Here is a 26,811-nt window from a genome sequence, read left to right on the forward strand (position 1 = left end):
CTTTCCCTTTTTTCTGGTTGTTACAAATTTCACTTTGCATGACTGAGAGCGCGCGGCTCCAGCTGTGTTCCCTCCCGAGCCAAATTTTACTGACACACAGATGCATTCCCCAGCAGTACTGACACTGGCTGAGACAATCATTTCCTTGTGAGGGAATTCATTCCAAAGCCGGCTCTCATGTTCAGCATGCTGCTTCCTCTGTTCTGTCTACTCAGGATGAAGAAAAAGTATACAAAATACAGCCCTATACAGTTCTCACGCTGAATAGGGGATAATTCGATGAAGTGGGTGCTAACATTTACATGTCTGCTACATGCATAATTTAGAATAATGAAAACCAAATATTCCTCAAGCGAAGCCAACAATTCAATAGTTTTTAAAAGGATGTGTGTTAAATAGGCTTATGGGACATTTGATTTTCTTGCAGATACAGTATTTCCTTTCACGCTTACTTGAATTTATTTCCCCTATTTTTCTATGACTGAGATAAAATAACGGCATGTACTATATGGACCCGATTTTAAAAATCGCCCCCATAGTTAGGCAGTAGGTGCCCTACTGTCGCCTAACTTAATTGAGTTTAATTGGTTTAATCGGAGCACTAATTGGCTGTGCCAATTAAAAAACAATTTAAACAATTAATAAAAAAGACCCCAGGCCTAAGAGTGCCTCCAAAATGGCCACCATTATCTCACCTACAGAGACACCTTACGGCACCCAACACCACTGTAGGTGTGGTTAACGCTGGAAGTTTTGTTAGGTGTCATAAAGCACCTCCATAGGTGCAATTCTCGTGAAAGGTCGGTGCCAGAAATGTAGGCCTTTAAAACCCTGGCCTACATTTCCAGCACCTACCTTTCAATTTCTGTAAACGGTACCCTTGCATAATTGACACACAATTAGTGACTGTTTTTAGGTTCAAACAATTTTAGGATGCAAACAACAACACAGACAATGCCAGGGCACCCCAAGGGTGCACAGTACAAACAATGATGCATGATATACAATAAAATAACAAGCAGGAGTCAGTGATTACTAGGGGAGTGTGAGGAGGGGGCCATGCTTATATTTCTCCAGTGGCCATCTGGCCAATTTGGGCACCTTTCTAGCACTTATTCGTTGTTAAAATAGGTCTAGCCCTAAACATCCAAACTGTACCCTGGACGTATTCTAAAATGTTCGATTATGGCAGAAAAACATCCAGGTCATAAGCCTGCCCTAGTCCTGCTCAAACCACGACTCTAACTCATCCCCTTGAGATATAGATGAACTGCAGATGAGTACTATAGTAATCCGTCTAGAAAATAGGTTTCCAAAATAGCGCATTGGAACGATTTGGTGAGAAGAACGTCCGTCGGCCACTTTTTGGAGATTCTTCTTTTTCGTAAATGAGCCCCACAGTGCCCTCATCTGCACAAGACGAGAACAGAGCTTGCAGGGATGAGGTAGGGACAGAACTCACAGGAATGGGATGGGGTTGGAGATAGATCCCGCGGGACGGGGACAAATTTGTACCCGTGTCATTCTCTATGATTTCTAACTACGCCCCCTATTATACAATTACCTCCTTATAAAGGTACAGTATACAGCAGAAAGTGGCAGTAAATGGCAGAACAATGTTGTCAAAATGAAAAAGTGACGTTGAAAGTCTACTAACTTACAACTTCCTAGAAACATTATCAAGCAGAGAAAACAACATTCAAATCAAAAAAATTATTGTCTCCTCCATTCAAGTTGTGGTACACACCAACAGAAAACATGTGCTATACTTCTTTTATGATTCGCGGCCTATCAAGAATAAACTGAACCTGATCCTGCTACAAGTCCTTGTGGAGCCATTCAGAAGGCTACAGGTTCCTGTTGTGACTCCCAATAGGCTCCAGGATTGGTTAAACGGCAGCTGGAAACAAGGAACCCAGACATAATCCCTGAAAGAGCCTGACAGAGGAACTTGAAAGTGTAAAATTATTGTTTTTGTTTGGGGGTCTTTGGCAATATATTTTAAACTTATACATCATCAAGAAGCTTTCCTGGTTGGCCTCATTGTTTGCCTATGTGAAACCAAAATGCTTCTTTGAGTCCAGAATCACAGATTCATAGTGTCTTGTGTCTTCTGCAATTACAAAAGACATAATGAGGAGAGGAGACAGAGGAGAGAAACAGCAGGGGAGAGAAGGCAGTAGAGAGCAAGGGACAAGCGGTGAGAGTTAGTTCTCTCCATCCCCCAACGTCATCCACCAGAGCTCCCCCTAAAAAGGGGAAGGGCCAACGGCAATCGGGTAGAGGCTTGTGTACATCCAAAGGTGCTGAAGGAACTTAAGGAAGTTCTGGTGGCTCCGCTGACTGATCTTTACAATACTTCTCTACAGTCGGGAATGGTACCTTTAATTTAGCTAGCTCCTCACGAACATAACCCCTGAAAATCAATCGAGATCTACCACTCCACCATCCCTAATTGCATTTGTCTTCTGTGGTCCCGCTCCCGGATCTTCAGCCATGAACACAGAACAGAAATATTCAGCCTTTTCTTAATCAGCTTCTAAATATTCCTTCCCTTCACTTTTGAGTCTCACAATGCCACTTTTGTACTTCTTCCTATTACTGTTTTACCATGTCAGCTATTTTTTTTCTTCCATTTGTATCTTTGCTTTCCTGACTTCTCGACTAGTCTTTCTTTTTTCCAGATATTTTTGCCTGCCTTCCTCTTTCTGCAATCTTTTATGGTTTATGAAAGCTAACCTCTTATTACTTACCTTCTCAGCCACCACTTTTGAGAACCAAAGCAGCCATCTTTTCCTCTTTCTTTCTTGCCTCACAAAAAGATTTGTTGCCTTTACAATACCTCCTTTCAGTTTTGCCCATTATATTTCTACTCCTTCCAGATGTTCCCATCCAGACAACAATTCCTTGACATAATTACCCATCTAAACAAAGTTAGTTTTTTAAAAGTTTAGAACCTTTACTTTTGAATGAGCCCTCTCTATACTCATCTTAATATTAAACCGTACAATTCAGTGATCACTGGATGCCAAATGATCACCCACTGTAACATCAGAAACACTTTCCCCATTTGTAAGCACTAAATTCAGTATGACCCCTTCCCACATAGGTTCCATTACCAACTGCTGGAACATTTCTCCTTGTAGAGAATCCAGGATCTCCCTACTTCTAGAAAACCCTGCAATAGGGATTCCCCAATCAACATCCGGCATATTAAAATCACTTATTAGTAAAACTTTCTCTTTTTGTAAGATATATTCTGAATGTCTACTATTAAATTTCTGTCCACTTCTTCCATCTGTGAAGGAGGCCTGTATATCAAACCAATGTAAATATAGGTACCATATAATTTACAAAACTTTAGGGGCGTGCAGAGAGAAATGTTTGGTTTCATTATTTTTTACAATTTGGATTTGCTTTATTTTGTTTGAAAATAGTGAGCATCATTTCACAGTAGTGTGTGCTCATTTATTTGGTACACAGTACATAAAACATTCTATTATTTAACTAGACAAACAGAAAATTAAAAAAGATAGCTCAGGAGGAATAAACTACAGGATGCAGAGAGGGCCAATAATAAAGAACAATTCCCAAGTTCTACTGCTGGTCCACATCATCCCTGGTCAGTTTACATTCTTGCCTGGTGGCAGGATATAACGTATTTTGCTGTTATAACAGCTGGATTTTTTGTTTTTCCTCCAGTATTTTACAAAGTTTTTCCTACTCATTCTTTTGCAGGAAGTTTTGATTTTTCTCCATTAGCTTTAGGAAATGTGCATCGCTGGAATCTTTCCATCCAATATTCAAAGCAATTTAACTGGGCAGAAGAAGCCAGGTACTGTTGATACTCAGGTATGGACCAGTGCTGAATATCTAGGTTTATGAAAGTAAATGGCAGCCAACATATTAAAAAGTTCTGACATGACCACTGCAGATTCAATAGTGACCAATATGATTTTAAATCCCATAGGGAAAGAAAAATATCCACAGTCCCTGAATATAACTCATCTTGTACTACTAGAAAGGTCTGCACTAGATCCAATTAAATTAAATTCATAATTAAAAGCTTGCCTGGTGACCTACCAGGAAGCAAGGACAGACACAAGAGGAAAAAAATTCCTACCCCTAAACAGAAGTAACCTGCACAGATTTCACTCAGGGCTAGATGCTAAAAAAAATGTTTAAAAAACGACAGGCTGCTATCGCAGCCGTTATAGTAGCGATTTTAAAAAAACTAGTTATTCTCCAAAAAACGCTCATGAATATGAGGTTGGCGGAGAGTAGCGAAGATTGACTAAATTTGAATGTGCCCATCCCTGGTGATAGCGATGGGCACATGCGCAGAATAAACTAAAAACAAGCCCCCCTCCACCCAATAACAACCGTGGGAGAGATGCCTACTCTCTCCCACCACCAACCAACATATCCCCCCGGCAGAGAGAGAGATGCCCAATCTCTCCCACCACCAACCAACACACCCTCCAATCCTCCCTCAACAGTGGGAGAGATGCCCACACTGTCCCGCCACCATGCAACACCCCCTCCCTTGCCTCTGATGATCCCCACCCTCTCCCCTTACCTTACTTTAAATGGCTGGCTGGAGGGATGCCTATTCCCTCCAGTCAGTTGGCTCAGCTCTTCAAAATGGTGGGCCTTCCCCTCCCTGGTGCATCCTGGGATGCACTGGGGGCAGGGCCTGAGGCTCTGATTGGCCCGGGTTGCTTAAGGCCCCCTCCTAAGGCTCTGATTAGCCTAGATGTCTAAGGCCCCACCCATAGGAAGGGCCTTAAACAACCTAGGCCAATCAGAGCCTCAGGATGCACTGGGGATGGGAAGGCCCACCATTCTGAATAGCCATTTCAGCTGACTGGAGGGAATAGGCATCTCTCCGGCCAGCCATCTAAAGTAAGGTAAGTGAGGAGAGGGCGGGGTTCATCGGAAGCACGGAGGGGCTGTTGCGTGGCAGCGGGAGAGCATGCGCATCTCTCTCGCTGCTGAGGGGGGTTGGGGGGTATTGGTTGGTGATGGGAGAGATTGGGCATCTCTCCCGCTGCCAAGGGGGGTTGTGGGTGTTGGTTAGCGGCAAGAGAGATTGGGTATCTCTCCTGCTGCCGGGGGTGGGGGTGGGGTTGTGGTGTTTGCGGAGAGAGTGGGCATCTCTCTTGCTGCCTGGGGGGAGGGGTGTTGTTTGCGGTGGGAGAGAGTGGGCATCACTGCATCTCTCCCGCTGCTGAGGGGAGCTATAATACATGTTAACAAGAAGTGTGCTTTTACCACTCTCACTAAAAAATAACTACAATTTATGAGAATCATGTATTGTAATTTTAATTTTTTTTTTCATTAGCCACAGTAAAAACACATGCCACAAGATACACTTTTAACTGTTGTGACACTGTACCGGCACCCCAGGGTCCAGTCGCTGATTTTTGTCGCCAAAAACCAACACTGCTCTTGAAGAATGGCTTAATGATGTTTAATAATCCACCGGCGTGCTCGTTTCAATATTCAAGAGCCTATTTGCATGGCAGTGTCGGAGACTCCTAGAAAGCTCGCTACAGACTGCGATAAGCTGTTTTGATAATGCAGGCAAACTAAAACTTGTGGAACCAGTTTAGCAACCGCATTAAAGGCAACCTTAAGTTTTGAGAATCTGGCCCTCGGTGACTGGGAAAGGCGGTGAATTGAATCTGGGCCCAGTATGCCAGGAAGCAATTCAGGCCAGGTAGGACTTTGAAAAGGTTGTTTCTAGCAAAGAGCCCCCCCAAAATAGTATGACTGGGAAGTTTCTCTTCTCAAAGATTTATCTGCCCTTAGAGGCTCACGAAACTGCCTAAGGGGCAACTAAAATTGTCAAATCCCACAGTGGCCACCATCTGGACTGGGTGCACACCCTGCAGAATGAGGGGTTTTTCCCCTCCCATTTTGTTTTGAACAATTCAGCATGGCCAGTACTTCTTCCATGGCATATACATTTATCTCATTGTGGATACAACAAAAGATAAAAGAAGACCCAAAAATCCACAGAAGAATCAATTCAACAACAAAATAAAAACAAAAACCTGTGGATGCTGATGTTCTGAAAATGATTTATTATACGTCCTTTCACTTTCACAATAAAACCATAACAACATAAAAATACATGACAATTTATTGAAATTGGAATTTGTCTTTTATTATGTATATTATATTATAATAGTTGATGCATTATTATTCTATTTTTTTTCTTTATTTATCAATTTTAAACATTATCATTTATACAAATAATAATTCAAGGAGCGAAGAAATAAATAAAAAAAATAACACAATTTTACAGATATTAAGACTTAGTCTTACATTACTATAAATCTCCTCTAATCCACATTACGGGAGGATATCCCTGAACTTGACATAAGAAATAAAATAACATATAATCAAAATCTTAAACTAAGATCCAATTTACAGTGCAAAATTCTACTAAACTCCAATCATAATTAATTCAAGTGGGAACTACTTATTAGTTTCATGAAGCTGTAAAAACTGTTTCAACTGCATAGAATCCCAAAATACATAATCACATTCCTTAAATTTCACAGTTGATGCATTATTGATGTGCTTTGATGTTGTATTTGCTGTATTTGATGATATTTGCATCAATAAAAATTGTTTGAATCTAAAAATACATATGACAAAGTCCAGCTGGACCCTACATGGTCCGTGTATGGGCAAACAAGCCTTCCTCAGGGGTCCAATTGATGTCAAATGCATAAAAAGAGAAATGGACTTGTCTATAAGCATGTGATAGGAACTGACTGGAGACAAGCACAAGTTATGGCGATTTTTTGTGCCATTTGTGCTTGTCTTCAGTCAGTTCCTATTACATGCTTAAAGACAAGTCCATTTCTCTATTTGTGCATTTGACATCAATTGGACCCCAGAGGAAGGCGTGCTCGCCCATACACAGACCATGTAGGATCCAGTTGGACTTTGTCATATGTATTTTTATGTTGTTATGATTTTATTGTGAAAGGACGAATAAATCATTTTCAGAACATCAGCATCCACGGTTTTTTTTTTTTTTTTTTCTCATTGTGGATATCCAGAAAACCCAATGGGACTTGGTGTGTTTTAAGAACTGGGTTGAGAAGGCCTGGTTTTTGCAACTGTCTGCTTAATGTTTAAACCTGATAATTTATAGCCTTATAAATATCATTACATGCTACCTTGTACAGACAATTAATAGTAATGCTGATTGTGTTTTAATAGTGTCTATTCTCTGGTGAATTCTGGTGAATATCACAGGGCAAACTGTCTACTTTGATATAAGCCATTTACAGTTTAGTTGGCACAAGTCCCAGATCCCTGATTCTAGGGTCTGGAGGACTTAGCCCACAAAACAATCTCCAGAAGCCTAAAGGTATAGAGGGCCTGACTCCTGCAGGGTAGATAGGGCAGGGCCCTAGTTACACAACATATGTGTTGAGTTTTTTTTTTCCAGGGTTTCTCATTACCTCATTGACCACAGAGGAGTAGAATGAGTTTGTGTGACTGACTCCAAAACTTGATGATTCTTTCTGCATGACGAGTAAGAAGTGTCCTAATTCTGCTTTGCGTTCATAGAAATATCCCCAGTAATGGATTGCAGATATGGTAACATAGTAACATAGTAGATGACGGCAGATAAAGACCCGAATGGTCCATCCAGTCTGCCCAACCTGATTCAATTTAAAATTTTATTTATTTTTTTTTTTTCTTCTTAGCTATTTCTGGGCGAGAATCCAAAGCTTTACCCGGTACTGTGCTTGGGTTCCAACTGCCGAAATCTCTGTTAAGACTTACTCCAGCCCATCTACACCCTCCCAGCCATTGAAGCCCTCCCCTGCCCATCCTCCACCAAACGGCCATACACAGACACAGACCGTGCAAGTCTGCCCAGTAACTGGCCTAGTTCAATATTTAATATTATTTTCTGATTCTAAATCTTCTGTGTTCATCCCACGCTTCTTTGAACTCAGTCACAGTTTTACTCTCCACCACCTCTCTCGGGAGCGCATTCCAGGCATCCACCACCCTCTCCGTAAAGTAGAGGGTATTAGTATTAGTAGTCAAACGACACTCTATTATTTAAGAGCATTGAGAGACCAGATTATGAAGTTTTGTGCTAAGAAAGATTCTGCAATGGGAATGACTTTATGGAAAACATTATGAGGGCCCCTGAATTTTGATTCAGACAGTATAATGCATGAGTTGTTCTGCTACCATTATAGGTGTGCCCATGTCAGGGTCTATATTTATTTATTCAATTTTCTATACTGTTCTCCCAGGGGAGCTCAGAACAGTTTACATGAATTTATTCGGGTACTCAAGCATTTTTCCTTGTCTGTCCCAGCAGGCTCACTATCTATCTAAGGTACCTGGGCAAGTCTGACAAAGATGGCAAAACAAAGTTTACAAAGCATGGTAAAAATATAATATGACAAAACATGGCATGGTGAGACATAGCATGGTGAGCGTAATTCAACAAAACATAGCACAGTATACATAGTACAGTGTTCCCCCGCAAATTCGCAGTTCGCAGATTCACTAATTTGCAGTATTTTCCGACCGCCTCTTCCTGTACTAAAGTCGGGCTACACCAATCACGAGCTGTGCTCTAGCTGCCCTCTCTTGCCTCTAGACAGGCGAAAAACCGTATTTGCGGTTTTTCGTAATTCGTGGGGGTTCCTAGAACGAATCCCCCCGCAAATATCGGGGGAGGTACTGTATTACAAAGTATGGATAACACAGTATGACATGCCTAGCAAAAATGTTCATGGAGAAGGCCAGCTCAATCACACAGGCCTGCAGTAATGAAAAAAGGAGTAAAGGCACAAACTTTGCCTTCCATACTGGCTATATTGATGTGCTGTAACGCTGTTGGTTTGGGTTGGAAACTGAGACCAGCGTGCTTTTCTGGAATGTGCACCATTCTTTTCCTGAGAAATTATTGTTTCTGGAAAAGGCTTGCCATCACTGAAGTCACAGCATCCACCTGTTCTTGCAGAACATCAGGTGATTTGGGATCTTTCATACATACAGTATGCTAGCTTTTAGTTTCATCAATCATCAAGTAAATTCATGCCACACTCGCTTGTGTTTAATTATATTTCATATCACTTCATGCTTATAGAGAATTCATGCTTATAAAGATTTCATAGATATCTATTTTATCAAAGTACACCATTATCTCTGTATATCTATACATGGAGATAATGGTGCACTTTCTTAAATGGGGAATGATCCTTGAAACAGTATATTATGCGAAATGCTGAATTCACGTCGGAGCCCCATTCGGTGTATCCACTTAAGATGAGATAAGTTTTTTCACTAAAATCAATTTAACTTGTATATTTATTTAAATTATATGCAAGAATTGAAACAAAAATAGGTTCTATTGGCCGATGAGGAGGCGGGCTATTGACAGGCTCGAGTGTTACATGAAATAGGCCATAGAAAGCTTGATGAAATATTTCTACAGTGATTCAGAGGAAGAGGAAGCATTATTTGATAAAATAGATATCTATGAAATCTTTATATGCATGAATTCTCTATAAGCATGAAGTGATATGAAATATAATTAAACATGAATTTACTTGATGATTGATGGACTATAGCCTTCACTCATAAATTATATTACATTAAAGCCACTCATTTCTTCAAGCTTTTAGTTTCAAGCATACAGGGACCCATTTCATAAGTAGTACATCAGCTGCTAATCTAGAAATTAACACATGTTAACAGTTAAGTTAGTGCTGCGCCTTTGCTAATTTCCTTGTTGACAACTAATATGGAACAGGGCAGAGACTGGATGGAGAGAGGGTGGGGAATGGGCAGAAACTGTGCCATATGAGTAACACAGAGGATGTTACAATGCATGAATTGTTAATGCAGTGCAGTTCACATCACCAAAAAAGGTGCATTTACCATAATATGTAGTAAGGAAACTGTCTCTGCATTGACAGTATGGGAAGATGCTGGGAACATCCCCAATACTTCATGCAGAGACAGGGCAATTACTGTTCAAGGTTTCAAGGTTTTATTAAAATTTGATTTAATCACTTATCTAATTTCTAAGCAATTTTACAATATCTAATATAATAAAACCCTAAGCACGCATGCGCACTGTTACCTGCGTGGTTCCGTTTTCCATGAGCTGTAGGGTCCCGCCGGCAAGAGTGCGCATGCACGCTTCTACTCCCTCCCTCCCTCACAGTAAGTTCGCCGCCGTCGTCACCCCCTCCCCCCTGTGCACACGAACCCCCATTGACCCTCCCACCACGGGACGCACAAACCTCCCGGCTCCAGCAGCGGCTGCATCACACTAAAGACGCTGCTTCACAGCCTTCCCATTCTCTGATTTCCTCTGCCGGCATCTCTGATGACGTCATCAGAGACACGGCTGAAGAAATCAGAGCATGGGAAGGCTGCGAAGCAGCATCTTTAGTGTGATGCGGCTGCTGCTGGAGCCGGGAGGTTTGACGGTCGTCTCGCGGTGGGAGGGTCAGTGGGGTCGGCTGCACGGCGGCAATAGTGGCAGGGGGGGAGAGGGTTCTACTGCACAGGGGGATGGCTGGCAGGCAGGTTGGCTTCGGAGGGTGCGGGAGGGACAAAATATGTAAGGCAGTGAGGGGGAGCAGGGAAGAGGTGCTGCTGGACCGGGGGAGCAGAGAAGAGGTGCTGTTGGCAGGGGTGGTGGGAGAGTTCTACTGCACAGGGGGTTGGCAGGCAGGCAGGCTGGCTTCGGAGGGTGTGGGAGGGACAAAGTATGGAAGGCAGTGAGGGGGATCAGGGAAGAGGTGCTGATGGACCGGAGAGCAGGGAAGAGGGACCAGGGGAGCAGGGAAGAGGTGCTGCTGGCGGGGGGGAGGGGAGAGTTCTACTGCACAGGGGGATGGCAGGCAGTCAGGCAAGCTGGCTTCGGAAGGTGGGGATGGGACAAAGTCTGGAAGGCAATGAGGGGGAGCAGGGAAGAGGTGCTGCTGGACCGGCGGAGCAAGGAAGAGGGACAGGGGAGCAGGGAAGAGGGGCAGGGGGAGTATGGAAGAGGTGCTGCTGGACAGGGGGAGCAGGGAAGAGGGACCTGGGGAGCAGGGAAGAGGTGCTGCTAGACCGGGGGAGCAGGGAAGAGGGACAGGGGGAGTACGGAAGAGGTGCTGCTGCACAGAGAAGTGGGTTGGGGGAGGGAAATGCTGCTGCTGCTGCACAGGAAAATGGAGAGGGAGGGTATGCTTCTGCTTCTATTGCACAGGGAAGTGGAGTGGGGAGGGAAATGTTTCTGGTGAGAAATGGGGGCTGGGGCTGAAAGGGAAAAGATGGGAGAAGGGGTCTGGGGGGGTATAAATGGGTTTGGAGCTGAGCTGGAGCTGAAAATAGGGGACATGTGAGGGAAGGAGGCTTTACTAGCACCCGTTAATGTAATGGGCTTAAACACTAGTATAATAATTTAAAAAAAGAGCATGAACATAATAAAAATGCCATTAACAATACCATTAATACTTACAAAAAGAAAACAATTACAAAGAAACATCAACTAAAAATTGGCATATTAAAAACGGATAAATGAGATAGACAGACGGGAGACAAGAGAAATTAGGGTTAGAAATACAATTTGGATAGGAACGAAAGACAAATAAGATAAAAAAACCAAAAGGAAAAGGCTCGTTGTTGCTTAATTCCTTAAGGGAGTTAAAAAGGATACTGTAAAATTTAAATCAAATGTTAAAAGCTTCTTTAAATAAATGACTCTTGAGTAGGCTTTTGAAATGTTATAGATTAGCTCTTCTCTAACAAGAGCTGGTAGGGTATTCCAAAGTTGAGGAGCTACGACTGAGAAAATGTCATGCCTTTTGGTTCCTATTATATAAAGGGAGGGGACCGTCAGAAATTTACAATTAGATGATCTAAGACTGCGGGGTGGGTCATATGGGATAAGATATTTATCAATAAATTGGGGCAGTTTAGAATGCATTGTTTTAAATGTTATGAGAGAGATTTTGTAAGAAATTCTTTGATTAATTGTCAGCCAATGGGCATTTTGAAGTAGAGGGGTAACATGGTCATATTTTCTAGATTTTGTTATTAATTTTATTGCGGCATTTTGAATTATTTGTAAACGTTTTAATTCTTTCTGAGGTACTCCTGTAAATAAGCTATTACAGTAATCTAATTTCAAAATGATTAATGAATGTACTAGAATGTTAATGGATTTTGGTTCTAAGAATTTAGAGATTGAGTGAATCAGTCGCAGCTTGAAAAAACATGATTTAATTACAGAACTTATATGGTTATGGAAGGTTAGTTTTTTTTATCAAATACAACCCGTAAGATTTTAATAGAGTCAACATGGTCCAGGGGGGAGGTATGGAGAAGAATTGTTCAAGTTTGCTACATAGTCAGAGATAATTGGTAGTGAGGTGAATGCTCTCAAAATATACAAAATAGAGAGGTCAAAATCGATAACAAAAGTGTAACAGGAACCAAGACTTCTCAATATATGAAAGTCAAAAATGGATCTTAAATATAGGTATTAAGAAGTGAGGTAATACAATTTTCACATACACTCAGAATTGTGTAATCCGACCAAGAGCCTTGGCTCCTATAGCCGAACCCACCGTCCCATCACTGTGTATGACTTTAATGCAAAATAATAGTAAATAAGGCAACGTGCTCTTTGAATGCTAGATTTGTTCTCAATGGCAATAAGAGGAAAAACCACTCCACTTAGCTTTAAGGTGTGTTAGCAGGTCCCGACATGGGCCATGTTTCGAGGGTCTGTTTCAAGGAACCCAAAGGAGATGTGCAAAACTTCAAATGCCAGAGAAATAGTTGTTGAGTGATTCGGACAAAACACTTGTGTTCATAGGTTGAAAAGTCTCTTTGCAGGGGGGGGGGGCGACACGAGCAGGGGGGTCGAGGGTGCCGGATCGTGGGGGGGAGGGGGGCGCTTGTAATTCGAGGCATGCTCGGTTTCCGAGGCGCCGATTTTGCGAATGTTTTGCTCGTCTTGCAAAACACTCGCAAAACGGTGCACTCGTAAACCGAGGTACCACTGTAATTTATTTATTGAATCTTAAAGTAATTTATTGAGAATGTATTGGATTAAATGGAAAAAGAAATGCTGGGGCTGATGATGAAGAACCGTGCAATTCTTCCCGCTTGAAATTCTTACTATACGGTGGAGTGGTGGGTCTAAGGCCGGTATAATAAATTATACACTATTCAGCACAAAATTGAAGAGTGAATGTGAAGGGAAAGTGCTGAATTTATTTTGGTTTAAACATCAAGAGTTGGTGGCTATAAGAGGAATGTTACAGAGGCAAGGGGAAGGGGAAGTGACGCGCACACATGGCAGTGGGAGGGCAGGGAAGGCGCAGGGGGCAGAGAGGAGGATGGATGCCTGCGCCCTCACCAAGATGGTGCCCAGGGCTGCCCCCCCCAACCTTCCCCCCTTACTATGCCACTGATGGCATATCAATATAGGCGAGACCAATGAAAGTCACCTGCAGCATTCCTACTCTGTGACCTAGAATGCAATGCACTCTGTGCTGTCAGCACTCTGTTTTTAATTCAGTTTTTGGGATGTTTTCATGCATACTTCACTTTGTGCTATAATTGAATAGGACCCCGGAAGAAGGTTATTTATAACCAAAACACGGACCGTGTCGGGTCCACACCACAACCTATTACTGTGTGTTTTTTTTGTCCGCATCGCCTTTATTTGTGAAGACTTTTATTGAACACTTGTTCATCAAGACCATCGTTTCCATAGTTTTGTTGATGCATATCAACATAGGTGTCGATATTCAGGCAGGAGAGGCTGGATGGATTGGGAGCCAATGATCAGCAGCTCTTAACCTAAGAGGACCACGACGTATCTGCTCTTACCTAGATGTCCGGATTTCCCTGAACATGTCCTCCTTTTCGAGTACATGTCCGGGGTGGGGTGGTGTGTGTGTGTGTGTGTGTGGGACGGCTTTTCAAAACACGGCACCTTGTCTGGGTTTTGAAAAGCTTTCATGGTAGCAGTGATGCCGGGACAGCATGTGCGGACGCAACGTGGCGACGACACACGCTTGCATGCAACGTCATTGTGTCACACCAGCGCAACAAGCAATCAGGTTGAGGGGATGGGTCTGGAAACGAGACTGGGGATGGAATGGGACGTGACTCGGGTGGAACAGGGTGGGCAGCCCTGATTTGACCACTACAGCCAGTGCCAGAGCAAACTAGGGGGTAGTCAAGTGGACTTGCCTTCTCTAATACAATTACCTGTAGGGTAGGACACAGCAGAGGGAAGACCAGAGGCTGCCTGTTTCCACACTGCTGCTGCTGGCCCCCCACCCTAATCCACCCCTGAGCTCTAGGTAGGCTCCCCTCAGGCCTACTTGGTCCATGGGGATCACTGGTGTGCAGGAGTGAAGGACACTCCTTGTGGATTTCCCTAGAAAATGGCTACAGCGACTCTTGTGGCAACTCGTGGTACTATACAAAGTACTGTGAACTGCTGTAACAGATCGTGGCAACCAATTACAAAAGCCAGCCACAAGAAGCAGGAGCAAGTGGTCTTTGCTCCTGCCCCCAATAAACCACCAGGGGCAACAGAAACTGTCTTATGGGGTAACGCAATCATAATGTGTGTAGCCCATCAAATAAGCAGCAACATTCAGATTTCTTTAACGAGGGTTTGCTTCTACAAGAGCCGTAACTCAAAGAGGATGACACAACTACCCTTTTGATCTGAGTGTAGCGGGCCTCAAATATATTTGGCACAGATTCCGGTGGCTATCCCCATCGCATTTAGCCCCCAATATTCAGTGCCGATCCCCAGACATGGTCTGACATTGAATATCAATGGCTAATCCCTTGTTTAAAAGCAGAGTGAAAACCCACTTTTTTGATATAGCTTTCAATCCTTAACCCTACTCCTCTGCCCTCCAACCCAGCCAGCCGATTAACCGTTCCCCTTAACTGTATCCATGACATCCTGTTTGTCTGTCATGCCTGTTTAGATTGTAAGCTCTTTCGAGCAGGGACTGTTTTCTTACTCTTTGCGACTCTGTACAGCGCTGCATGTATCTGGTAGCGCTATAGAAATAGTACTTGTAGTAATCTAGCCAGCATTAATCAGCGTTTAAAAATTCATTTATTTATTTAAAACATTTATAATCTGCTTTTCTCCAAAGCAACTCACAGTTTAATGTACATAGTTTTAGATTCACACACAGAACCACATACAAGCAGATGAAAATTAGGGATCAGAATTACTAATAAAACATTATAACAGTCTTAGAAGAGGTAAACATCATTATAGAGAAGCATCATGTTCAGAGAGGCAAAGTGCTAACCAAGGAAGGCCTGAGCAAAAAGATAGGTTTAGAGCAATTTTCTAAATTGCAGCAAATTTCTACAAAACCTCAAAGTGACAGTCAAGGCATTCCATTGTTCACAGCTAGATGAATATCATCCAGCTTGATTCTTTTTTTCATCCTGTGGTAATCAGATCACCTCAGTTACTCTGAATGGATATAATTGGGCTCTATTTACTTCTTATGGGCCTTAAGACAATTTTTAAAAATGAAACAAATCTGGGTTTGCTATGCCAAAAGGTGTTAGGACATGCAAACCAAACACTTTGGCTACTTTTTCTTAATTACTTTTAGAATATTTTCTTTTAGGTTACAGGGAAATTGACTTAGGAAATCCTGGACACATAACTCCGCCCTGTTCTATTCCGCCCCTAGCCCTGCCCTCACAAAGCCTCCTCTCTTCTTTCAGATGAGCTCCAGCCATGTCTGGAGGGCCTGGAGCAGATGGGTGTGTGACGTCATCTTGGCATGCTCAGAGGCCCTCCAGATGCGACTGGAGCTTATCGGGGCTTTCCCAAACTGGGACAAATGCCAGGTTTTGGAAAGTCTGTCCGGGAACCCAGACAGTCTTCTAAAAAGAGGACATGTCCGGGTTTTCCCGGATCTCTGGTAACCCTACTTAGGAGTAACAACAGGATATATCATATTTTTCGCTCCATAAGATGCACTTTTTTCCACTCAAAAGTGGGTGGAAATCTCGGTGCGTCTTATGGAGCAAAGGTACAGTTTTGAAACCCCTACCGCATATTATAAAATTTTATTTTTATAGCGCAATACACCATGAAGTTTGATGCGGTTAATAGGAGTTAAGTAGAAGATCGTACATGAGCAGTGAGAATATAAGTACAAGTAACATAGAAATACAAATAATAAAGGATCATGGCAAGGTCAGAGTTGAATACAATAGTGGTACAATAGTGGTAAGGTTTCAAACTCCGAGATTCAAACTCTGTTCATTTCTTGAGTTCTTCTTGTATTACCTTACAAAAAGAATTCAAGAAATGAACAGAATTTGAATCTCGGTACAGATAAAGATACGGAGACCCAAAAAGGTGGGAGTAGTGAGCAGGGCTGGTGGTAAGAGCAGAATAAGTCTATACCCAGAGCTTTTTTCTTCATCTTGAGGCACGTGAGAGACAAGCAAAGAGGGCACAGGGTTTGCTTCCACAAGAGCCATAACGTTAAAAGTATGACACAACTATTTTTTTGATCCGAGTGTAGGGGAGCTCAAATATATTGGGGGCTGAGGGATGTTTCTGAGGTCAACACACAACCAATGGCACGCGGCTGACAAATTGATTTTTGGTAAAAATAAATACGATCATGTTATTCCATTGTTGAGGGCACTGCATTGGCTCCCGATGTATTGGAGAGTTCAGTTTAAATGTGCCAATGTTATATTTAAAAGTTTATATGGGATTTTCCCCCCATTATTTTCACTTTCTTTCAACTCTCATCGACCCCTTTCCACTAGGGGTATACATAAATTCAATGCGCTTCCAGAGGAGGTGGTAGAGCAGAGTACGACTTTGGGGTTCAAAAATGGATTGGACAAGTTCCTGAAGAAAAAGGGGATCCAGGGGTACAATTAGAGGGTTACTATACAGTACAAAAGGCTGTAGAGTAAAAGAGTAGTAGAGTAATGGATCACTGCAGGTCATTGACCTGGGGGGCCTCCGCGGGAGTGGACTGCCGGGCATGATGGACCTATGGTCTGACTCGGCAGAGGTGATGCTTATGTGCTTATATATATGTGCTTCTATTAGAGGGATTCAAACTTTAGGTAGGTTCTCACATTCTACGGCTTTTACTATCGTGAAAATCTGGAATGATCTCCCTTCAGATATTAGAAGTCTTTCTTTATTGACATGCTTTAAAAAAACTCTGAAAACGTATCTGTTTAAGAAATTTTTAATTGATAACTGAGGAGGGCTCCTTTTACGAAGCCGCGTTAGTGGTTTAACACACGTAATAGCACGTGCTAATGTTCCGGCCGCGCTAGCAGCTACCGCCTCCTCTTGAGCAGGCAGTAGTTTTTTCAGCTGGCGCGGGGGGGTCAGCGCGTGCTAAAAATGTGCGTGCGACAAAGCCGCTAACGCGGCTTCGTAAAAGGAGCCCTGAATGTTGGCATTAGTTGAATTTATCATGCTCTATTACTGTTTTTAAATGTTTCCTTGAGTTAACTTTGGTTAACCAGTTCGAGTCCCTCAGGGGAATGACCCACTATATAAGACTAAGGATTGGATTGGATGTATTTAAGATCTGTGGCCAAAATGTAGTGCAGTTTTCTCACCACACACACAGATTAAAAAGGTCCCCCCCCACCCCCATGGCAAGCTTCAAAAGTTAAAAAAACAAAACAACAAAATCCAAATAGCACAAAAGGTTCCACAAAGGAAATGAAGAAGCAAAACAACAAAAGATTGTGGAGCAGATCGGATGTTTTTGTTGTTTTGAGGCTTCAAAAGTAAGAAATGAGTAATATTTTACTTATTTATTTATTTCAGTATTTATATACCACTTATAATATGTAGGCATAATAGAGTCAAAGGCAAAAAAGTTAACTGGGAGACTTTTCTTAAATACAGTATAACAAAATGCTCCGGTAATGTAAAAGTATATACCAGACAGAAACAATAATACCATGTTTCCCCGAAAATAAGACCTACCCCGAAAATAAGACCTAGTAGGATTTTCGGGGTAGATCTTATTATCAGCCCTACCCCCAAAATAAGCCCTAGTCCTGGGATTCGCCGGCAGTTTCCCTTCCCTACCTCCCATCCCTTGTGCAGCAGAACCCTTGAGAGAGTACCGCCCCCCCCCGAGCACCCGCATCTGCCACGCAGCCGAATCTCCATCCTTCCCTCCCTTCCATTGGAACCCTGCCGTGAGGCCAACTTTCCTCCCTAAGCAGCGTCGGGCCGGCAGCACTCTAAACAGGCTGCTTTGGCCTTGTCCGCCCAGACATGGGCAGACAAGGCCGGAACAGTCTGTTTAGAATGCTGCGGGGCCAACACTGCTTAGGGAGGTAAGTAGGGCTCACGGAGGGGTTCCGATGGGAGGGAAGGAAGGATGGGGATTCGGCTGTGTGGTGGATGCGGGTGCTGGGTGGGGGGTGGAGCTCACTCCAGTGTTCTGCTGCACAAGGGATAGGAGAGAGGGAAGGGAAGCTGGACAAGTGTCCTGCTGCATGAGGGATGGGAGGGAGGGGAGGAAAGATACTGCACATGTGGGGGAGAGAAAGGAAAGAGGAAGAATTGGGGTGAAGGAGAGGAAGGGAGAGATGATCATGTACATACCCCGAAAATAAGACCTAGTGCCTTTTTTGGGCCTAAAATTAATATAAGACACTGTCTTATTTTCGGGGAAACACGAAACACTAGTTCTTAAGAACATAGTGAAAGAAACAACAAAGGAAACAAAAAGTCTCAATGGACTGGTAACTCTTGTTCTCCTCTGGAGTCTTTCCCTGACCCTGTCCCATTCCTGCAAGCTCTGCCTTCATTTGCACAAGACTCAAACACTTTAAAATCATAAGTATTTGAGGCTTCTGCGGTTAAGGCAGAGCTTGCAGGAATGGGACAGGGATAGAGAGATCCTGTGGGGATAGGGGAAATTTGTCCCTGTGTCATTCTGTACGTTCTCTACCTCAAACTCATGCATCTTTCTGGATGTGGTAAGTGGTTAGCATAGCTGGGTTTAAAAAAGGTTTGGACAAGTTCCTGGAGAAGAAGTCCATAGCCTGCTATTGAGACAAACATGGGGGAAGTCACTGCTTGCCCTGGGATTGGTAGCATGGAATGTTGCTGATATTTGGGTTTCTGCCAGGAATTTGTGACCTTGATCGGTCACTATTGGAAGCAGGATACTGGATAAAGGGTATGGAAAACCTCTCATATACTGACAGATTGAAAAAACTGGGGCTGTTCTCCCTGGAGAAGCGAAGACCTAGGGGAGACATGATAGAAACCTTCAAGATCCTGAAGGGCATAGAAAAAGTGGACAGGGACAGATTTTTCAAATTATGGGGAACCACAAGTACAAGGGGGCACTCGGAGAAATTAAAAGGGGACAGGTTTAGAACAAACGCTAGGAAGTTCTTTTTCACCCAGAGGGTGGTGGATGCATGGAACGCGCTTCCGGAGGCTGTGATAGACAGGAGCACATTACAGAGCTTCAAAGAAGGATTGGATAGGTTCCTAGAGGACAAAGGGATGGAGGGTTAAGAACATAAGAACATAAGAACTGCCTTCTCCGGATCAGACCTTCGGTCCATCAAGTCCGGCGATCCGCACACGCGGAGGCCCTGCCAGGTGTACACCTGGTGTAATTTATAGTCCACCATATCTTTATATGCCTCTCTTAAGGAGATATGCATCTAGTTTGCTCTTGAAGCCTAGGACGGTCGATTCCGCAATAATCTCTTCTGGGAGGGCATTCCAGGTGTCAACCACTCTCTGAGTGAAGCAGAACTTCCTGACATTAGTCCTGAACCTGTCCCCCCTTAGCTTCATTACATGTCCTCTAGTCCGTGTCAAATTGGACAATGTAAATAATCTTCTCTGCTCTATTTTGTCGATTCCTTTCAGTATTTTGAAAGTCTCGATCATATCCCCACGCAGTCTCCTTTTCGCAAGGGAGAACAATCCTAGTGTTATAAGTCTGTCCTCGTATTCCAGTTTCTCCATACCCTTCACCAGTTTTGTTGCTCGTCTCTGCACCCTCTCCAGCAGTTTTATATCCTTCTTTAGGTAGGGAGACCAATGTTACAGATAGGAGCAGAGGTAGGTTATAGGGATAGGAGTAAGAGGTAAGTTATAGAAATAGGCAGGGACCACTGCTCAGGCAATAGGCCTGACGGGCCGCCGTGGGAGCGGACCGCTGGGCGAGATGGACCTCTGGTCTGCCTCAGCGGAGGCAACTTCTTATGTTCTTCTTATGGAGTAGATGGACCATTGATCTGACCAGTAGAGCTATTTATATGTTCTTAGGTTTCTCCTTGAGATTAGTCAGTAGCTCGTTAAAGCAGTCTTACTGGCATGGAGATGTCTCTAAGAAATGTTGCTACTTTTTGGGGTTTTGTCAGGTAATTGTGACCTGGATTGGTCACTGTGAGGACCGGCTACTGGGTTAGATGGACCATTGGTCTGACCCAGTAAGGCTATTCTTATGTTCTTACTTCCATTGCTTTCAATGGAAGTAAAATCCGGATATCTCAATATTTCCTCTTTTTTTCTGGAGTCATATGGTAACCCTATCCCTTTCCTTTTCTTCCTTTGTCTTCCTTCTCAATTTATTTTCTGTATCTGTCTAGATTAAATTCTTTCTTACTATCCAGTCCTCAATTTCTCTCTTTTCACTGTGTCTACCTACAGCTTATGGAACAAAACACTGGAACCAGGCCCTGGACTCCAGGAGTTAAAATATCACAGTTTATTGGTGTTCAAAACAAATCAATATCATAATAAAATAAAAATCCGACAGATGCCAACAGTATAAAAACATCAAAACATCAAAATTATACTGTGTTTGAGGTGAACAGAACCTACACAATCCATGTTTCAGCAAAGAATTGCCTTCCTCAGGGTCCTTAACATAGTGGGCTAATGTTCAGACAGATGGTAGTATGCTGTAACAGGCCTACAGGCATCAGACTGTACAACTGTTAGTCGGATCCTCTGTTAGCAGGGTTTGTGCAGGAATGAATACCTACAGCTTGCCACCTCTTTCCCTCATCCCTCCAGTATTTCACTAACTCCATCCTCTTCCCCCATCCAGCATGTGCCCTTTTTTATATATCCCCTCCTTCCATTATGTGCCTTCTTTCTCTACCCCTTCCATCCAGCATCTTCTACTCTCTCTGTCCTCTCCAGCGTCTGCATCCTCTTTACACTTTCATTCAGTGTCTGCTCCTTTCTCTCTCTCCTCCCCACTTCCATCCAGCATGTGCTCCCTTCTCTCTCTCCCATCCCCACTTCTGTCCAGCATCTGCACCCCTCTCCCCATTAAATTCCAATGTCTTCCCCCTTCTCTAGTCATACACCCCACCTCCATCAGCATCTGCCCCCTCTCTCCCTTCAACCCAATTCCATCCAGTAGCCTTCTCCCTTCTGTCCCTTTCTCCCTGCACCCAAATTCCATCTGTTTCTGCCCCTTCTCTCTCTCCCTCCACCACCCTGCCATACCAGTATCCTTCTGCCTTCTCTCTCCTTCCACCCCAGTGCCATCCAGTATCCTGCACCCTCACCTCCCTAACTGCTGCTATATGCTTCTCGAACCAGCAGCAGTGGCTTTAAACTTAAAAGCAGCCATTGCATGATCTTGCTGCATCTCCCCGTGGCTGCTGGCTCTGCTCCGGAACAAGAAAGTGATGATGAAGGGGGTGGGCCAGCAGCCGCGGGGACGTGCAGGAAGGTCACGTGATGGCTAAATTTATATTGACACTGTTGCTAGTTCGAGAAAGCAGCAGCAGCAGAGTAGGGCGGAAACCTCTATCCCAATATTTGGATTTATATCTACGATTACAAGTATTTAAAATATCATCATATTTGTGGAATTCCATTAACTTAACTTTTTTGAATTCTATCCTGATCTCACCAGATGTCATGATAATTATGGTTCATGGTACCTCAGCGGGCCACCACATACTCAAATACTCTCATAGTACGTGGCTTTATGCTCACCCTCCTCATTGGAACCAATATATTTTTTAGTTTTATACTTATTTGCAATTTTATAAGTGTGTAATTCACTACTGAGGATACTTAGCTTTAAGCTGTTGGCTTGTTTAGCAAGACGCTGTGCATGGGAGTTTTTACGACAACACCAACATGTTTCGCCCGTGTATATTAGTGGGCTTTCTCAAGGCTCCAACTCCCGTTCATAAACATTCTGCCTCCAAAGCGCCAAAGCGCAAAGCCAAAGCGCATTGGAGGCAGAATGTTTATGAACGGGAGTTGGAGCCTTGAGAAAGCCCACTAATATACACGGGCGAAACATGTTGGTGTTGTCGTAAAAACTCCCATGCACAGCGTCTTGCTAAACAAGCCAACAGCTTAAAGCTAAGTATCCTCAGTAGTGAATTACACACTTATAAAATTGCAAATAAGTATAAAACTAAAAAATATATTGGTTCCAATGAGGAGGGTGAGCATAAAGCCACGTACTATGAGAGTATTTGAGTATGTGGTGGCCCGCTGAGGTACCATGAACTATTAACGAATATAAAACTGAATGAAGGTAATTAATGCAGTGAGATAATTTCTCCCTGCTGAAGTATATATATATTAGCTTTACTTTTCATTCAAATTGATTTGAATACAGTGCCGAAGTCTACATTTTATGATAATTATGGTTACACTGGATGTCAATGTGTTGTAAACAAATATACCACAAGATCAAGTACTAAATGTAATTATCAGTTTTACTACTTGGGATCTAGCTAGGTACTTGGGATCTGGGTTGGCTATTGTTGGAAATAGGATACTGGGCTTGATGGACCTTTGGTCCATCCCAGTATGGCAATTCTTATGTTCTTATCAGTTGCAAAAAAAATAGTGTCAGGTGAGAAATTACAGCTTTTATGGTACATAAATTGGCTGGGTTTGTGATACAAAAAAGGAATTTTATTTCAGAATATATGTTTTCTACAGATCAAGGAAGTGGCTATGAGCGTGACAGTAGCCCTGTCATTTGTCTATCAATATATATGGAAAAATATGAGAAAGAATATATTTATCCGTCATTATATATGCTTTATATTCTTTTTTGGAAGCAATTCCTTGATGATGTTATTCTGTTGTGGAGTGCGACTTGATCTAAATTGAATTTTTGATTTAAGTAAACCGATGTGATCCAAATGTAGAATTTACATCGCATATAGGAGGATCAGAAATTCAACTTCTGGATATTAAAATAACTTTGGATCAACGTTTGCTTCAAACAACAATACAGAGAAAGGAAACAAATCAAAATGCCTTGCTCCACTATAGAAGTTACAATCCTAAACGTCTAAGACAGGGATGTCAAAGTCCCTCCTCGAGGGCCGTAATCCAGTCGGGTTTTCAGGATTTCCCCAATGAATATGCATTGAAAGCAGTGCATGCACATAGATCTCATGCATAGTAATTGGGGAAATCCTGAAAACCCGACTGGATTCCGGCCCTCGAGGACCGACTTTGACACCTGTGGTCTAAGAGATAGCATCCCAGTAGCACAATTTTTATGTTTAAGGTGACTATGTTCATCAATACAGGAATATAAAAATCAAGCTCAGGTTATGATGGACAGATCTATACAGAGGGGTTACCCATACTCCATAGTGAAGTGGGTATATAAAAGTATATTTTACGTTAATAGGAAGTGGTTGATGAATTCCAAGCAAAATTTGAGTAATATGTCATTGGTCTGTGTACTCCCATACTCAAAGAAAGCTATAAAAATAAGAACATAAGATTAGCCTTACTGGGTAGTTTTCTTTTGAATATGCTGTGACTGGGTCTGTATTGAACTGTACTGTTTCTCTTAGCCTATGTCATATTGGTATCTTGTTTGAACTGGGTTACTTTGGAGGTATTGGTTATGTTCAAGGGCCATAAGGGTTCCAGTCTCTGTACTTGTTGAATATGGGACTTCTTGGGTCACCTCCGGGGTTGTTCTAGAGTGGGGTGTTAAGAGAGTGGGGCAAATGGGGGGGAGGGGATGGAAGGAGTGGGGGAATATGCTACATATAAAACTTTGATGACTGGAATCTTCTTTGTTACTTTTAGACTGGATTGGATGTAGTTATGTATACTGCCTTTGATTTCTTGGTGTTTGGTGTTCCTTTGTCATTAATAAAAAACGGTTTGAACATATAAAATCTGAGCCGAATACCCTAGTGGTTAATACTCCAGGCTGACAACCCAAAGCCCAGTTCAAATTCTGATGACTCCTTGTGATCTTGAGCAAGTTACTTAACCCTTCATTGCTTCAAGCACAAACTTAGGGCCTCGTTTACAAAGCCACAGTAGCAATTCCCAGCATGGCAAATGAAGTGCAGCCTATTCACTTCCTATGGGCTGTGTCACATTTTGCCGTGCTGGGACTCACTACTGCAGCCCTTAGATTTTAAACCCTCTGGAGACAGAGAAATATCTACCATTCTTGAATGTTACTACTGAAAAAGGTGTGAGCTAAAGCCAAACAAATAAATAAAATGCAACACTCTAGATTTTGAGCAAAAAGTATGCTTTGACCTAATAACTACAACACTACTGAAGACTAAATCCTACTTCCTGAATATTACTACATGCAGTGACAAGAAAAGAGAACACCACTGTTCTGACCACATTATGTAGGTCATTTTATAATGTCTTCTCTGTACTTACACTTATAAATGCATAGGGGTGTACCGTATTTGCCGGCGTATAAGACGACTTTTTAGTACCTTAAAATCCTCCCCAAAGTCGGGGGTCGTCTTATACGCCGGGTACAGTTTACATGCCCTTACTTGCGGGGCTGGATGTACTCAGTCGCGCGGCTCTTCTTCTCCCTACCTTCTCTGCTTGCAGCACAGAGCCGAACGGAAGTCTTCCCGACGTCAGCGCTGACGTCGGAGGGGAGGGAGGGCTTAAACAAAGCTTAAACAAAGCCCTCCCTCCCTCCGACGTCAGCGCTGACGTCGGGAAGACTTCCGTTCGGCTCTGCTGCAGGCATGGCAGGTAAGGAGAGAGAGAGTACCAAGAGAGAGGGGCGGCCGCCCCGCCCCGGTTGCAGCACAGCCGGCCAGGTCCCCTTACTTTTGTGGCACTTCCCCGACCGACCGATAACAGCCCGGGTCCGACAATCCTCCCTGCCCTGTAGCCGCGAATCTAAATTACCTTCTTACAGCAGCTGTAAGAAGGTAATTTAGATTCGCGGTTAAGGGCAGGGAAGTTTGTCGGACCCGGGCTGTTGTCGGTCGGTCGGGGAAGTGCCACAAAAGTAAGGGGACCTGGCTGGCTGTGCTGCACCCGGGGCGGTAGAGAAGGGGGGGGGGGAAGGACTCTGAAAGCACTTGAAGACAGAGGAGGGAGAAGAACGCTGAAAGCACATGGGGGAATACAAAGGGGTGGAGAAGGAAGAAGGGGTCGTCTTATACGGCGAGTATAACACAAAACTCTATTTTTTAACTAAAAGTTGGGGGGTCGTCTTATACGCCCAGTCGTCCTATACGCCGGCAAATACGGTAAATATTGATTTTACAGTGATGCTATTTATGGATGGGCCAAAACAACATAATAATATTTCCCATTCTACAATGGCAATAAACGTATATCTTTAAACAAAAAGAGGCTATTAATTCCAAAGAAGCATCTTCCAAAAAATGGAAAAAAGAATCCAAATGAAGTAAATAGAATGTATCGTAACCATTAGCTAGTTAGATGCAAAACATCTAACTAGCTAAAAGAAGCTCATCACAGAGGCAAAATATCATACTAAAACCTATTTCAGGTATATTAGAAGCAGAAAGCCTGTGAAGTAGTTAGTTAGACCATTAGATCATTAAGGAGTGAAAAGGATACTCAGAGAAGACAAGGCCATAGTGGAGAAACTACATGAATTCTTTGCTTTAGTCTTAACAGAATTGTATTGAAAAAGTGTCAATATGGAGAAAATGAAACTAATTTCAGTGAATCTGGAAGATGAAACTGGCAAAATCGATAAGATAAAGAATGGTAAATCACCTGGACCGGATGGTAAATAAAAATTAAATAGCAAATCTACTATGAGTAATCTGTAACCTCTCCATAAAATCATCTGAGGTACCTAAAGATTTGAAAGTGGTCAAAGTAAAACCAATTTTTTTAGAGTTCCAGTGGTGATATGGGAAATTACAGACCAACGAGCCTGTCATTCGTGTCATGGAAAATGGTAGAGACTATTATAAAGAACAAAATTACTGAAGACATAAAAACATGGTTTAATGGGACAGTCACCATGGATTATCCAAAGAAGTCTTGCCTCACCAATCTGAAACACACATAATTTGGAGGTGTGAATAAAAATGTGGATAAAAGATAACCAGTTGATATATATAGCATACAAGGTATCTAGATTTTCTGAAAGTTTTGGCAAAGTTCCTCATGAGAGACTCCTGAGGAAATTAAGAACCCTTGGAATAGGAGGCAATATTCTGTTGGGCATTGAGAATAGGCTAAAACATAAAGAACAGAGAGTAGGGTTAAATTCTTTAAATTGAGGAGGTTAAACACTGAGTGATCTGGAAATGGGAATGATGTGTGAGATAATCAATTTTGCAGAAAACAGAATTATTCAAAGTTGTTAAATCACATTTGGATTGGGCATTTGGAAGACTGGGCATCCAAATGGCAGATTACATTTAACGTAGACAAGTGCATAATGATGTACATAAGGAAGAACATCCTAAATGATATGATGTAAGGTTCCA

At 42.7% G+C, this 26,811-nt stretch overlaps 1 protein-coding gene across 4 annotated transcripts in view; it reads right to left on the minus strand.

Moving 5' to 3' along the window:
* The window catches only part of SASH1 (SAM and SH3 domain containing 1), a 512,910-nt gene that overhangs the window by 124,518 nt on the left and 361,581 nt on the right, over positions 1 to 26,811 (minus strand). The window lies entirely within an intron of this gene.

Source organism: Geotrypetes seraphini, chromosome 3 (genome assembly GCF_902459505.1).
Source record: "Geotrypetes seraphini chromosome 3, aGeoSer1.1, whole genome shotgun sequence".
Classification (NCBI taxonomy): domain Eukaryota; kingdom Metazoa; phylum Chordata; class Amphibia; order Gymnophiona; family Dermophiidae; genus Geotrypetes; species Geotrypetes seraphini.